This window comes from Perognathus longimembris, chromosome 1 (assembly GCF_023159225.1).
Source record: "Perognathus longimembris pacificus isolate PPM17 chromosome 1, ASM2315922v1, whole genome shotgun sequence".
Taxonomy (NCBI): Eukaryota; Metazoa; Chordata; class Mammalia; order Rodentia; family Heteromyidae; genus Perognathus; species Perognathus longimembris.
The window spans coordinates 149,917,861-149,933,505 of NC_063161.1; positions in this window are offsets into that span (position 1 = coordinate 149,917,861).

The following is a 15,645-nucleotide window of genomic DNA, read 5'->3' on the forward strand; positions in this document are numbered from 1 at the left end:
TTTCCACTGTGAGTCCACCCCAGCCCTACCAAGACACACAGTACCCCTTCTTCAGTGGGAATATGAGGGAAAACATCACTGTCCTCTGGGACACCCTGGATAGGCAATAAGTTAGCTCTGCCTTCAGCTCTGAGAAGGTTAAGTGCTGGGTAAAAGACAACTTGAATAGACTGTGAAGACTGAGAGCTTTCCAAAAGGGATAGGGAAGGGCAGAAAAAGTCCCAATGTATCTGACTGAAAGGACCAGACACATAATCACGCTGGCTGAATCCCTGAGTAGATAAAGTTGCTGGTTTGTGTGGAGGATGAAATGATTAGTGGAAATAGTAGGAGATTTTGAGAGCTTCCAATGTCAAGAAGAGCTATGCAGACGTCCCAGTGTGCCCAGCAGGAATCCCACGGGGTTTTCAAGCCCATAGGTGGTATAATCTCAGTTGGGATTAGCAAGCTTGGTCCATGGAGATAGAGTTCAGAAGGCCAATATTAAGAAGAAACTTAACAGTAAGGGGATTTATGGGAAGGTAAGTGACAGACATGTGTGGGCTCCCCTCAAGCGTCGCCCCCCACCAAGCTTTCTAAGGATGTGACAATCAGTCTGCAAACTATGGCCTGAGGCCAAATGCTGCCTGCTGTCTGTTTGTATAAATCACATTTTTGTGTGTGAAGGCCAGTCCTGGGGCTTGAACTCAGCCTGGGCACTGTCCCTTAGCTTTTTCACTCAAGGCTATTGCTCTACCATTTGAACCATAGCTTTATTTCTTCATTTAATTGGAGGTAAGGGTCTCACAGACTTTCCTATCTTGGCTATCTTAGAACCACTACCCTCAGATCTCAGCCTCCTGGGTAGCTCAAATGACAGGGGTGAGCCACCAGCACCCAGCTATAAATCATTTTTTTTTCCTGGTTGGTCATGGGGCTTGAACTCAGGAACTGGACACTGTCCCTGAGCAGTTTCCCTTAAAGCTAGTGATCTACCACTTTGAACCACAGCTCTATTTCCAGTTTTCTGGTGATTAATTAGGGATAAGAATCTCACAGATTTCCTGCCCAGGCTGAATTTAAACCATGCATCTGTAATTCCCAATTTAAAAAAAATATAATGACACACTGTACAACCACAGTGTGGCCAAGCACATCACATATATACTGGTTGTCCAGTAAGATTATTCCACCCCAGGCACACCCTAGCGATCTTAGTGTGGGTTGAGAGAACACTCATGATGCTCACACAGTGACCAAATCACTTCCTGATCCAGTTCTCAGAATCTAGCCCTGTTGTCAAAGCAGCATGGGAACTGTAAGCCACTGTTCACTTACTTCCATATTGTCTATTATTGCTTTTGTGGTACACAGCAGAACTGGGAGTTTCAACAAAGACTGTCTGCCCTGCACATGCTAAACTAGTCACCAGCTGCAGCGTGCCCGGCCCCAAATCCATTGCCGCCGTCCCTTTAGCCTGTCCTGCCCCAGCCACCTAGTTCACCACAGGAGTCAGCCCAAGAGGACCAGGCGCCACTTAGTCAGCCAGAGCCCTCGCTCTGCTCCCCAAACCAGCATCAAATGACCAATTTAAAAAAAAAAAAAAAAGAATGCTTCCACCAGGTCTACCCAGCTGCCCCCTTCTTCAGCTTATCGCATCCTATTCAACTCCAAAATAAATTATGTCAGTTCTGCAGCCTTTGGATAAAGGAAAAAAATGAAATTAAAAAATTATAAAAAAAAAAAAAGGAAAAGCTTTGAAGGGAAAGCCTGCCCTCCCTCCCTTGTCTGCAGTTCTAGGACCATATTTATTTCTTTTTTCCTAAGCCTATGCTGATAACCTCCCAGAGAGGCGGAGCCCTGGAGGCCAAGAGGACTGAGCCACACTTCCTTCCCGATGCTGACTTCCCATGAGTACCAGGACGGGGCAGGGCAGAGTAATGTGTAGGCGTTAGGGACTAGGCTGTTCATTTCCCTCCAGCTGGGCAAAGCATCTATAGATGAGACGCTGGTGTCTGTAGGCAATTAAGATCACTGGTGAGACAACTATAGAGTACAGTGGATAATCACTTATTTGTCTTTAAGAATTTGTGCCCTGATGGGTATTGTGCTGGGCTCTAGGCTGGGCATTTGACAGATAGAGATGCCATTCTCATCAAGACCAGTGTGTTCTGATTTATGAAGTCCTTTCTCCTCCCAAGCATTAGAGCCATCAAATCATTCTGTGAAACAATTCTCTGTCAATAATGATCAAAGCCTCATTTTATACACCAGGAAATAGAGACTTGGTTGTCTGGCAGATAAGTGGCTGGATTTCACTGGTTCTTCTCACATCGGGGAGTCCAGAAGAACAGGAAGAACAAAGTAATGGCTAAAATCCTGGCCAGAATGGCCTGGGTTTGCAGGCCCTGTGATCTCGGGAAACACTTGGGAATGCTTCTGGATAAATCTCAAGTTGTCAATCTTTGAAATGGACACAGTGACCTTAACCTTGTGGAGTCTACCTGGAGGTTAAAATGAACAACAGAAATAACTTAGTGTAATGCTTAAAACATAGACAGTTCTCACTGAGTGAACACTTAGGGTGCTATTGGGGTTACTAGTGCTGCTGAATGAGAAAGATAGCAGGAGGGAGGAAGGAAGGAGGATGAAGAAGAGGATAAAGGAGCAGGGCCAGGAGAAAGAGAAACAGTGATGACTTTTGAGAACCACTGCCTGACTCCAAAAGGCCGTCACTCACAGCCCTTGGTCCCTCTCCATGCTGTGGCCCTGGCTGGACTAGGAATGGATGTATTCCATGAACTTAGGCCCATCTTCCCATGCGTGTGATCTCTGTTTCCCCACCATAAGTGAGGGAGATGGGCAAGACAAAGCAGCCTTCCTATGTCACTTGCTGGGATGTAAGAAGAACAGAGAGCTCCAGACCTAAGGTGGGAAAGAATCACAGAGGCTTATAGGCATATATGCACAAACACATGAACTAAAGTACCAGTATATCCACGGGAAGATTTCAATGGCATCATAATTCCCTTGAATAACTAACGTACCATTTAGCAAAATGAATGCGAGGAAGCTGAAATAAATGTTGTGGGGCGGGGGAAATGTTGTGTGGCCAAAGGGAGGAGGGGCAGATGAATGGAGAAAGGAAGGGTGGGCAAATTCAGTCATTATATTCATAATATGTGAAATAATAGATAATGGAACAGATAATAATGGAACGCATAATATTTATATTATGTTCCATTTTCACATATTATGTGTGAAATTGAGGTAAATTGAGGGGATGAGTAGGATTGGGAGAGATGGAGAATGATGAAAAGGGTGACGCTGATCAGGATGTATTATATTTATAAACTGACATGTTGAATTGTAGAGATAATATTACTTAGAGATAATACGAAAAAGCAAATCAGACTGCAGAAAAGTCTAGGACAAACTCAATGACTTTTAAATTGAATGCTTCAACATCCAGCAAATGGATGCTCCCCTCTGGGCCCTCACAGGTTAAGGGTCTCTCTTCTGCCTTCCCTGACTCTTCACTGTCAACGGGGAAATGCTGGTGAGAAGGGTCAGATGTTTGCTTCAAGTTTCCTGAGCAATTTAGGGTTAACTTCAGATACAGAGCATCCTTTGAAAGAGCATTGTTTGAGGGACTCACAAGGCAGGTCTGTCCAGGAGCACACATGGTGGTATCTGGTACATTGGTCCATACCTGGAGCTCAGGGTATCTTCTCGGCTCTGGCTCTTGCTTTGGGCAGCGGTGATCTCCACTGCCAAGTTGGCCAGCTAAGTGGTTCAGCGACCTCTGCTCTCAGCAAGGACAGAGAAAGTGGAGGAGATGGAAGATGCCCTCAGCTCACAGCCCTGGGCTTTGACCATGGCAACCTGTGTCAGAGATGTAAATGAAGGGAGGCAGACTCCATGCAAGACCAGGTCAATGTCCAACATCTGTGGGATAAGTTGGAAGGTGAAATGTGCCCCCCCCCAATTCCCCAGCCTCACTCTTCCATGCCTGAGGCTACCCACACTGATCCTCCTGAAACATGATGACTGACCCCTTAAGAAAAGCTGTTGTGTTATTCTAATTCCCAACTCCCCCATGCACTGGTCCACCCCTTCCCAATGCTGGACCCCATCCCACGGGCTGAAAGCCATGCCAGATCACCAGTTATTCCTCACCTTGGGGACAGTTAACATCTTGGTTCAGATTAACCTCCTGTGTCCCAGCTTTGCCTCCGTGGAACAGTGGAATGAGAAGACAGGCTGGCCTTCAGGAGTCTGACCCCTAATGGTTGAACATCATCATTGCAGCCTCCGAGCTGCTTCATCCAAGCTGGTGAAACTCTCCGAAGTTCAGGCTGTCCTCTGGATAATGGAGCCTCAGCTCTGTGCCATGGGCTTGTCGCAAGAATTGAAAGTCACAGGGTAGTTGGTTGGCTGGGGGTTTCTTTCTTTCCTCCTTGTTTATCATGTGTCAGACAGGATGATAAAGGTTCATTTAACCGGTGTGAAGGCCTCACAAGCTCTATCGCTTTGTCTTTCTTGTATATAAGTATGCATACGTTACAGGGCCTTGCCCTCGGTCATCAAGTCCATAAGGCACAGAGCCTGTAAACAGACTTTAGCTCCCCATTCTCTGTACATGCTCATAGGGACAGCTTTGTGAGTCCCAGATCAGGAATGGTAGGGATTCAAACCCCAGCCTTACAGCAAAGACCTCATTGCTGGGGGTGCAGTGGGGGAGGTGAGGGGCTTGCCCCTGGCCACCCAGCTCCACGTCCGCATGGCCAGCAGGAGACAGAGCGCACTGGCTCACCTCTCAGCACCTGGCATCTCACCACAGCCTCCGGCCTCTTCTTCCGGAGGACTGAGTTATTCAAACAGCAAGTAAGGGGAAAGAGAACAAGAAACCAACTTCATGGAAAGGATAACAGAGATGGAACTGATAGGAGATAGGAGCTCAGCCTGCAGTCAACCCCTCCCCACTCCAGCATCCTTGCCAGCCCCCCAGGCCAGCCTCTGACAGCTTTGTCAGGAAAGGTGAGTCTGTACCTTGGGCGACTTGCTAATGGGCTGATTATGCAGCTGGGGGGTCTGAGGCAGGCAGGAGGCACCTTGTTCAACCTCCAATCCTCTACAGGGTGCTCGCCAGGGAAGGCGAGGCCCTCTAGCAAGTTGGAAGAGGATATATGCATCTGGCATCCTCCCCTGTGCTTTCACAATGCCCTGTCACAATTGGCACTGCCTGTCACATACGTTCTGCGCCTCAATACTGTAGTAGCTATGTGACCTGAGGCAAGTGACTTGCCTTCTCTGGCCCCTTAGTCTCCTCCCCTGTGACACAGAAATAATAATGGAACCTATAATCTAATGTTCTTTTGGTTGGTTCGTTTGTTTTGAGACAACATATCCAAGGCTGGTCTCAAACTCAGAATCCTGCAGCCTCAACCTCTCCAGTGTGGGGATTAGAGGTATGTGCCACTACACTTGACTTTATAGAAATAAGGTTCTTAGTAAGACATAAAAGAACTAAGAGAGCAGCTGCCTTCGGGACAAAGGAATGACTTGGATTTCAGGCACATCGAGTCTAATGAGTTGGTATGAAGAGATGTCAGGAAGGAAGTTGGCAGTTAAATATTTTAATGGAATAAATAAATGAACAGATAAATGCTGTGCCTCTGAAAAGAACTGAGAAAAGAGAAAGGTGAATTGACGGATGGTATCCTCAGCTTTCCTTCATAATGCCCAAGACCTTCACCTCAGCTGGCCCTAAATACAAAGGTTTAGATGACCCAGGTAAAGGGGGGTGGTGATACAGGTGAGAGGAAAGGACAATGCTTCACAGACCTTTGCTGAGGACCAAGGATTCCATGAGCAGAACTGAATTTCACCCCTCAGCAACCTTGGAAGCAGTTTTATTGACCCCCTTTGGCAGATGAGATATGTTAAGACCAGAGCCCCAGTCTCCTGCTGAAATCATGTCACTAGCTCATAATGCCAGGATTCAGCCCAAGGCCACGTGACCCATAGCTGAGCCATTTCCACACTCCATGAAGCCGATGGGCCAACAGGCCAAGCAACTATCTCAGAACCAGGAGGCAAGCCAGACCCCAAGGCAGAGCCTTAGTGGCCTGCTCTGGGCCAGGAGAGCTGCTGTGGTTGGAGCTGAGGACACAAGAGCCAGGCAGAGAATGGAAGAAGGCAAAGTCATTTCTGCTTCCTGGAATAAGAGGACATGATCATCTAGGGTGCACCGTGGGGGACTCAGAGAACCGGGCCATGTCTCCCCCCACTCCCCCAAGTCTAGCTTTCTTTCTCTCACACTGGGACTCACAACGTCCACCTGAAACAAGGCAGATGTTCTGCGGGTAGCTGCTTCTCTCACACAGAGGCAGCCCCGTCCACCTCAGCTCAGCTCCATGGCTGCAGGAAGGAAGATTCCCCACCCTGCAGGGCTCCAGACATGCAGAGGTGTGTGTGTGTGTGTGTGTGTGTGTGTGTGTGTGTGTGTGTGTGTGTGTGTGTGTGCATGTGTGTGTGACACAAGCTTAAGGTGTCATTGTTGATGGGTCCTGAGGGTACCTTAGGGATGGGGGCATGGTGGGGGGGGAGGAATGTGAGAACCAGAACCAGAAAGAAGAAGTAGAACCTGTGAGAACAGTGAGACCACAAAAACAAACCAAAATAATGAGGGAAACGTCCATGGTTTCTCTATCTCTACCCGATTCTATCTCTATCTCTGTCTCTTGCACCCCTCCCCCCATTCCTACCTCCCTCTGACTCTCTGTCTCTGTTTTTCTGTCTGAAATCTGTCTCTGTCTCTGCCTATTTGCCTATTCATCTGTCTCTGACTCTGTCTCCGGTCTCTGCCAGTGTCTCTCCTTGTTGCACTATTCTTTGATTCTCTATCTTTCTATCCACCTCTCTGCCTGTGTCTTTTTGGATGCTTCTCTCTCTTGCTATTCCTCTTCTCTTCATACTCTCTCTCTCTCACACACACACACATATACACACACACTCAGGGGCACACTGTCACCCCCACCCCACACCGTCTCCAGTGTAGACTCATGCTCACAGCCCTCCTGCATGCAGGTAAAGCCTCTTAGACACACCTTGATATTTATTTCCACCATAAGTACCATCACATGTCCATGACCCAGACACCATCAGACTCATATCATCCAATCTCCTGTCCATCCATCCATCCAGCTGCACTGCCACCTCAAAGGCACCCATCCATCCACAGTGAATCATTCTCTACCACCCACAACAGGCACCTGCTGAGGCTGGTGCCAGCCTCAGCACCGTGATGGAGCACAGCATGCACAGATGTTAACTGAGAAAAATCTGGACTTCTTCCCAGTGCCTAATGTTTCCTTCCAGCAAAGAAGTACAATTTGTGTTAACTCCTGGCCCCTCTATTCCTTTATCCCCTCTGCCCAGCAGACAATGGAGAGATTCTTAGCATCTTATTTGTGAACTGAGGATGCTCAGTTCAGTATGCTCTTGAGCCCAAACAATACAGTTCTCCTCCGTTTCTTCCTGACCAAAATCCTGCCTAGGTGGGCAGCCATGTTGAAAAGCTTGTCTCCCAACCAGCAGTCCTCAACTGAGAACAGGGCAAGCCTTCCAAACTCTAAGGAACAGAGTCATCATGGTTTCACTATGAAATGTCCCCCACAGGCTCATAGTTAAAGCATAGTTCCCAGCTGGTGGTACTATTTTAGGAGCAGCCCTGGAAACTTTAGTTGGTAGGATCTAGCTAGAGGAAGTAGTTCACTGGGGGCCATGGCCTAATTCTGACCATTTCCCGTCTTCACATTGCTTCCTGGCTGCTGTGAGGTGAGCAGCTTTCTTCCTCCATGCTTATGTTTCATGGCTGTTTGTTCTTTTATCTCCCAGCTTAAAAGGCAATGAGACCAACTAAATACAGACTTTGGTGTTTCCTTGAAACCGCAAGCCACAGTGAATCCTTTCTCTCTTCCGTTGCTCTCTGTCAAGTATTTTGTCACCGCAATGAAACACCTACTAATACAAGAGCCTTCTCACTAAGCTAGGAGCTGCCTCTGAGACTTTGACTATGTGTGTGTGTGTGTGTGTGTGTGTGTGTGTGTGTGTGTGTATGTGTATTTTTTTGTCCAAACAATTTAGGTCCACCTTACACACCCTTCTCCATTCTCATCTCAACTACACTCTGCTAAGAATCTATCTTACATATAAACCGCATGTTGTAGATACATATGTCCACCCATCCTCCATGCACCAAAACCATATGCCTCTCTCTCAATAGATAGATGACAGAGAGATAGAGATAGAGATATATCTTATTCCTTACTTCCATTCTCACATTCACCTCACCTCCCACGGGCCCCTCTTACAACCCTCTGAAATTCCCTTCCATACTGCCTGGGGGCTCATGCAAGTCCTCTCTCTCATTGTCCACAAAACCAGGTCATGTCACAAAACAATGTTGCCCAACTCTGCCAGATTTTTTCACTCAGCTCACAGATAACTAACAGGGCCATCTTCCCAGCTAATCGAGGAAGGAAATCTGGTGGGCTCAATTGCTGCCGATATGCATTTAAATGGCTGCATCTAAGAGGAAAATCTAAATGAGAGCTGAAGGAGGCTGGGACACTGGGGGAAATTGCACTGGAATAATTGTCTGAGGCAAAGCAAATCAACAGTAAGCAGCACACTTGCTTGGGGAGCAAGAGAAGGCTACCGTAACACATATGGCCAGGAAACTTATTGGTATTTTCACAGTCTAATATAATGGCATTAGTGTCCTATTTCCTTACTTATAAACTTCACCCGCCACATATAATCAATGTAGCGCTCATTCTCAGTATGCGTGATTTGGGATTTGGGCACAGGACAAAGGTGCATGTTTAATGATCTCCCTTTGAATCTGGTTGATAGCATGCCACCCCAGCATGCAAAGGAAGGCTGTGCTTGGAGACAGAACAGACCAGTCTCAACAACTGTCAAAGTGCCTTGTCACTCACACATGAGGTGACCTTGGATAGATTACTTAAATCAGGGAACATCCATCTCCCCATCCATAAAGTAGAGATAATGATGTACTCCTCTGAGAGCTGAATTGAGAACTCTATAAATTTTATGTAAAAGCAGTTGGCAAATAATATGCACTTAATAAATGCCATCAGTAGGCCGGAGTGTGAATCCCGCCTCCAATACTTACTAATGAAGAGAACCTTAGTAGGTTCCCTTGCCTCTCTGTTTCTTAGTTTCCTCATTGTAAGAACCAAAAATATCAGGCCTCTCCTCTGGGAATGTCTGACATGCTCAAAATGATGCCTATAGGTTATATGCTGAGTTCAGTCAAAGTAATTTTAATCATAATCATCATCATCATCATCAATCAATCAAAGGTGCTGAAGTAGCCAATGAGAATCTTTCATGATAAGGTGACCAAAATAACTTACTATAAACAAGTGGGTATAAAGTGGACTTTCTGGGGGGTTGCTTGGGTTGATTTTCAGTGCAATAAGACTCTTCTTCAATCTGCCATTCTACATGCCATAGTCATGCAAGATAGATAGAGGATAGATAGTTGATAGGCAGAGAAATATGGATTTTACATTAATAGAGACAAACAAGAAAAGAGTCATCATATCCACTTATGGCAGAGAATACTTTTTTTCCAGAGATGCATAACAAAGTGGAGAACAATAATTTGAGAGAGACAGAAAAAAAGAGAAAAATTGAAGTCATAGGTGATAGTAAAACTATAAGCTCCTAAGGCAGCTTCAGACTCTTGAAGAAAATGACTGGACTTCTGTAGAGTACAGAATGTGAATCTAAGCCAAACATATCCAGATCTGAGGGACCAAGAAATTCTAACTCACATCTGTAATATGAACATGCATATATAGAAAACTAACCAAGAAGAAAATATGCCAAGCTATTATGAGGTGTTTATACAATTATGGATCATCTTTTTTTCTCCTCAATCTTCTCCAAATTTGCTAAATTGGCAACAGTGAATATATTTTATAATCAAGAAAATGCATTAAAAGGGAAAAAAAATCATGAAGTGGAAACTCAAAAATGACTCAGTTCTCCTGCTTTAAATTGAATGTGCAAAGAGCAGGACCAGCTTCTCCTCTTTCTAGGTGCTGCATTCCTACCAATATAGGCAGACAACAGCAGACCACAGTCGTGGGTTCACACTGTCAACACAAGCATCTATGAGTCCTAGACACCTGTAGGCTCTAGGCTGTAATATCCCTCCTCATCTCCAACCCAGGTGGCTATTATTCACACATAAACATGGGATTCATAGCCATCCCTACTGGGTCTCTTTCTATAGGATTCAATCTCAAGTTCAAAGCTCCCAAAAATTTTAAAAATAAATACATAAAAACACCTTGAAGTCTTGAGTTTCTCCTAAAATATTCCATAACCCTCCTGGCACTCTGGCCCCTGAATGACTCGAACAAGTTCTATGTACCTTTTCCTAGCCTCATTCCATGATAGTAGCTAACATTTCCTGGGCATACACCATGAGTCAAAAAAATGTTTTAGGAGCTTTCCATGTATGAGCTTATTTACTTGGCACAGCAACCTTGTAAGATATGTGCTATCATTAGGCCCAACTGACAGATAAAGATACTGAGGCATCTCCAGGTTAAATGTCTTATCTAATATCTTTGCAAATTAAGTAACAAAGGCAGAGATGAGCTCTGAACTCTCCAGTCTCATGCTCCATCCAGCTCCTAATGGTGATGGAGACCCCACTCTGGCCAGGCTCACTGATACAAAGAGGACCAGAACCTCCCTTCAGAGAGCCTGACTAGTGCAACAGTTAAACACCATTGATAATACGTTCGTTCTCCTCTGGTGAGGCCTCCAGTGAGTTACCCACTCAGTTCTTTTGCTTCTTCATCTGTAAAGGGAACTGAAAATAATGCCTACCTAAGGAGGCCATTGGAAGGATTAAATTCTTTAACATGAGTAACGTACTCAGAAGAGAGTCTGGCACATAATAAATGCTCACTTAATGCTAAATTAGTATGATTTAGTGATGGGATACAGTTAGCCCCTCATGCATAGTCACAGATTCAACCAACCATGGATCAAAGACTATTTAGGGAAATAAAACAACAAAAAAATATGCATCTGCACTGAACAGGAACAGAATGCTTTTTCTTGTCATTATTCCCTAAACAACACCATCTTACAATGATTTTCATCACACACGGCATTAGGCATGACAAGTCATCTAGAGATAGTTTAAAGTGGACCGGAGGTGAGTATAGGTTATATGCAAACAATAGTCGACTTTATATCAGGGATTTGTGCATTGGTATCTGCAGAGAGTTCTAGAATGAATATTCTGTAGACACTGAGGGACTGTTCCATGCTCTCTAGAAAGGTCAAGGAGCTTCAGAGGGGTGGGAAATGCAAAGACTGAAGAGGTAGCAAGCAAGGACGAAGGAGCCCTGGCTTTGCTAGCAAGAGTCCACAGACATGTAGCCTCAATAAGCTCAATCCCTGTGGGAATTTAACCATCCTGTGCTCCCTCCACTCTGTTAAGTAGGAGCTGCTCGTGCTGCTGATCTGTACAAACTACCTTAATCCGTGCCCTCTAAGGTGGGAAGGCAGCTGATGACTTTCCAGATTTTAGCTCTGTTTAGTGCTAGAGGAGCACAAACGTTGGCTTCAAAGAGAAGAGGCATTTGAAAAGCTTATGGAAAAAGCTTATGAGCCTTCTTGTACATCAAACACACCTTACAAAGCAACATTTTGATGAGTTAAGTGCAAATGAATCAGAAACACAAGGATTAAATTTCCCTTGAAATACACATAGGTTTAAAGATTAAGGGGAAATTGCCTGGCAAGACGTATTTGGACTTAATCACTGCCAAGTAGCTCAAGTTGGCTCCTGTCTGCCACTTCCCCTCTATTATTGGTGTCAATAACAAAAATAATAACAGTATCCGCACTGCCTGATATACTTTTAGTTCACCTGGAGCCTATGGGAGGCGTTTGAATAGGTTCAGGAAAATTAAAAAGTAGTAGTAGAAATGGAAAGCCATGCAAAGAATTAGGATGCAACAACAGAAATCATCTCTCTGTCTGTTAAACCAGGTTCCGTTCCCACCTCCACTCGCACAGCTGGGCCACTAGTCCCAGCTATGTTTCAGATGATGGAATATGGGCAGAAGCTGTGTGTCTCACTCCCAGGCCTGACCCATGAACCCTTCACCATGTGCTCCTCTGTTTTCTCTCTTCCTCTACCTGCCAGCTGGACATCGATGCTCAAGGCCACCTTGGAGGTCATGTGTTGAGGAATGCAGCATTTTCTTCAATGGTGCTGCCACTAGGCTTTATGCAAACATGAAAGAAACTTCTGTGAAACCACCAAGGTCTCAAGACTTTTCTGTTACAGCAGCTGGTATTCATTTAACCAAGAAAAATAGATAAAGGGCCATAGTGATCACAAATCTAGACCATAAATCAGCTCACCTGAGTCTTACTCTTTGCCTCCAACATTCAGTGTGAGCTCTAGAAAAGTCCCCTGCTACCCTCTGGGTCTCAGTTTCTCTGATGTAAAACAAGAGATTGGACTATTAGGTTGCTGAAATCCTGCTCTGATGGTTAAGATTAAATTACTCTATAACAAATAACAACTTGAATTCTATTCTAGTCAATAAAGGTTTATGAAATACTTACACTTTGCCAGCATTGGAGCTATAGAGATAAATACATCTAGATTATAGGTATCTACATATACATATAGATTATAGGTATCTTTGAAAATAAATAACTATAATGTAAATATCAGAAAGCAAAGGGATTAATCAATTAATCATAGAGCAATATAGAGTAACTGGTTCTGCCAGAGGAAAGAAGGAGCTACAAAGTAAAATCGCTAGGAGGCAATGACATTTGAACTCAACTTAGAGGATGCAGGCTAGTGCCAGGCTATTAACGTGGGGACCTAATCCCCACAGATCCAGGAACTTCACAGCTAAATGGATCCTTATTTCACAGATGAGGAAACTGACACAGAAGAGTTTCTGATTAGATACAATTTCTTAGAGTCTTAGTTTTGGTCCGGACTGAAAAGAATTTTTTTCAGATGAAAACAGCACAGAAACCTCTAGTAGCTAAGACTTGAGATTCAAAAGATGAGGACTGGGTAAACCACAGACACCTCCAGCCTGTCAAATCTATAGCACAAATGGCCATCCAGGAATAAAACCATACTCTCCTATCCTCTGACTTTTCATAAACTCACCATCTCCCCATCCATTTTAAAAATTTGACACTGGCAAGGAACTATATACAATGACCCCATAATTTTAGTCTGTTTATGCTCCAACAACTGTTTATTATTGAGGTCTTAGTTCCCTAATTGGGCTAGAATACCATGAATGAGGCCTCAAGTCATTGATATGCCTCTCTAATTAGCAGGACAAGCCCAAAGTCAAAGCCTTGTCTTACCAATAGGGGCTGTCCCTCAAGACAAAAAAAGCAAAGGAAAGCCTCCATCCTTTAGTTCCCCTAGCAGTTGGCAATGCTTTCAGCTTTGGGTCACAGAATAGCCACACAGAATAGTGTGTGACTAAGAGAAAACACAGATTGTGCCACATACAAGATATTCACCGGGACACTAACGCCAGAGTTGGTGCAGAGGATCAACCTATTCACCAGGATTTCAGTAGCACCAGGCTACACACAGAGCGTCAACTACCACATTACCAAGAATGTGAGCTCTTCTCAGCTTTCTGCATTCTTACTCTCACTCTGTTGTCTCAGCCACTAGGTTTGACCCTTCACAACTGCAAGATGGCCTCCACATACAGGGCGCGGCATTACCTAACTAAGTTGAGGCCATATACTACAGTTGATGGATTATACAGTTGCCCCAGTTTTTCGTGTGTATGTGTTTAAATACATTCATGTATTTAACATATATTATTTTTTTAACTTTCTTTGGCCAACTGAATGTCAATAAAGTGGAAATTCTCTTCCTTGTCCTCTGCAATCAGCATGAGAATATTCCCAACCTACCCTGATGGAGAAAGAAGGACATGTAGTCCAGCTATACTATTTGCTCCTAATGTCAGTTAGCCAATCATCAGACATACGTGTTCAAAAGACTGAGGCCAGAAGAACTATACAGAAGAGTTCCAGCTAAATGGATAACCTCAGAACCATGAGCTAAATAACTGTGTATTGTATTGAGCCACAGAGATCTGCCATCCAACATTATTATGGCAATAGATAATTGATACACATAGTTATATGCATGAGGCATGGAAAATATAGTATTTTGTATGTCTATTCACACTAAAGAGGAATCATATTACTGAGTAGGAAACCAACAAATGTCTTCTTCAATGTCTAGCCAAAAGGCATGATGAAAGTCCACAATGCCAAAGAAAGCTAAAGAAAACACAAAATGCTTCAGGATAATATTTTTAAATGGACTAGCTAGACTCTAGGAATTCACACACCATGAGACCAAAGGAGGACATTTTTAGAAGAGGAACACAAAGGTACAGTGCCCATGTGCATCTGATCATACAAAATCACGTTTATCAAAATGAGCTCCAGAAAAATGGAAACAAGAGGTTTTCTTCTTTGTTGTTGCTTTCCTTTCTTTTTGTCTTGTTTGTTCACTTATCTATTTGGGGGAGGGTAAGAAGGGGCACAGAAATGGAGAGGAAAAGGGTGAATAAATGCAGCAGCGGTACTCACCAGACACTATGCTGAAAATAAACTATAAAATTTGCTGGTGGGGATGGGAAGGAAGAAATGGGAAAGAGAGAGAGCAAAGGAAGGGGTGACATTGTCCAAAAAGAAATGGACTCTTTACCTGGCCTATGTAACTGTAACTCCTCTGTACCTCACCTTTATAATAACAATAAAAATTCTTTTTTTTCAAGTGGACTGGCCAGTGGGTAAAGGGTTAATGATGGAACTAGATAAAAGTAGACAAGCCTTATGCAGTCAAGATTTATCAGGTCTTTCTGCTTGACTTGTGAAGATAAATACATCAGGGACTGTATTATCAGCAAGACAATTGCAGAATCATGGGACGACTTGCTGTAATACAGAATTCATGAGCTCCTGGAAAGAATCTGTATTAAGGCACTTCTCCCAGGTCATTTTAGCAGACTTTGGACCGTCATATTCTAATACACGGTGCATCTGTGAGCTGAATCTCTATGCAAGCTAATCTCCCAGACCCATCACACAAATCACCTCAGGGCACGGTCCCACTCAAACTGCATAACACAGAGCAGAACTTATTCCTTCCATCCCCCTACCACCACCACTACCTTTTGGCTGGCTCTTACAATTGGTGCTACATTTTCTATTTACAAATAAAGTGCACAATCTCCAGGATAACAACTTAAGGAACAACAGCAGTACTCCTTCTGCCCTCTGTGTCACTGTGAAGGTAACTTCATGAACTAAGTTCAGGATGAGATCAGAAGGGGAAAGGAGAGAGTTTCCAGGCTCTCTTTCAAGCCTCAGATCCATGCTCCCACAAGCATCTCAAATTCGGTAACTGGCATGAAACTGTCTGATTTAATCATACTCACTTCTTCCCTAATTTCAGCAAACACTGCAAACCAGGAGTATGGCAGTTTTCTGGAATCTCTTGCACCTTTACCCCTCTTC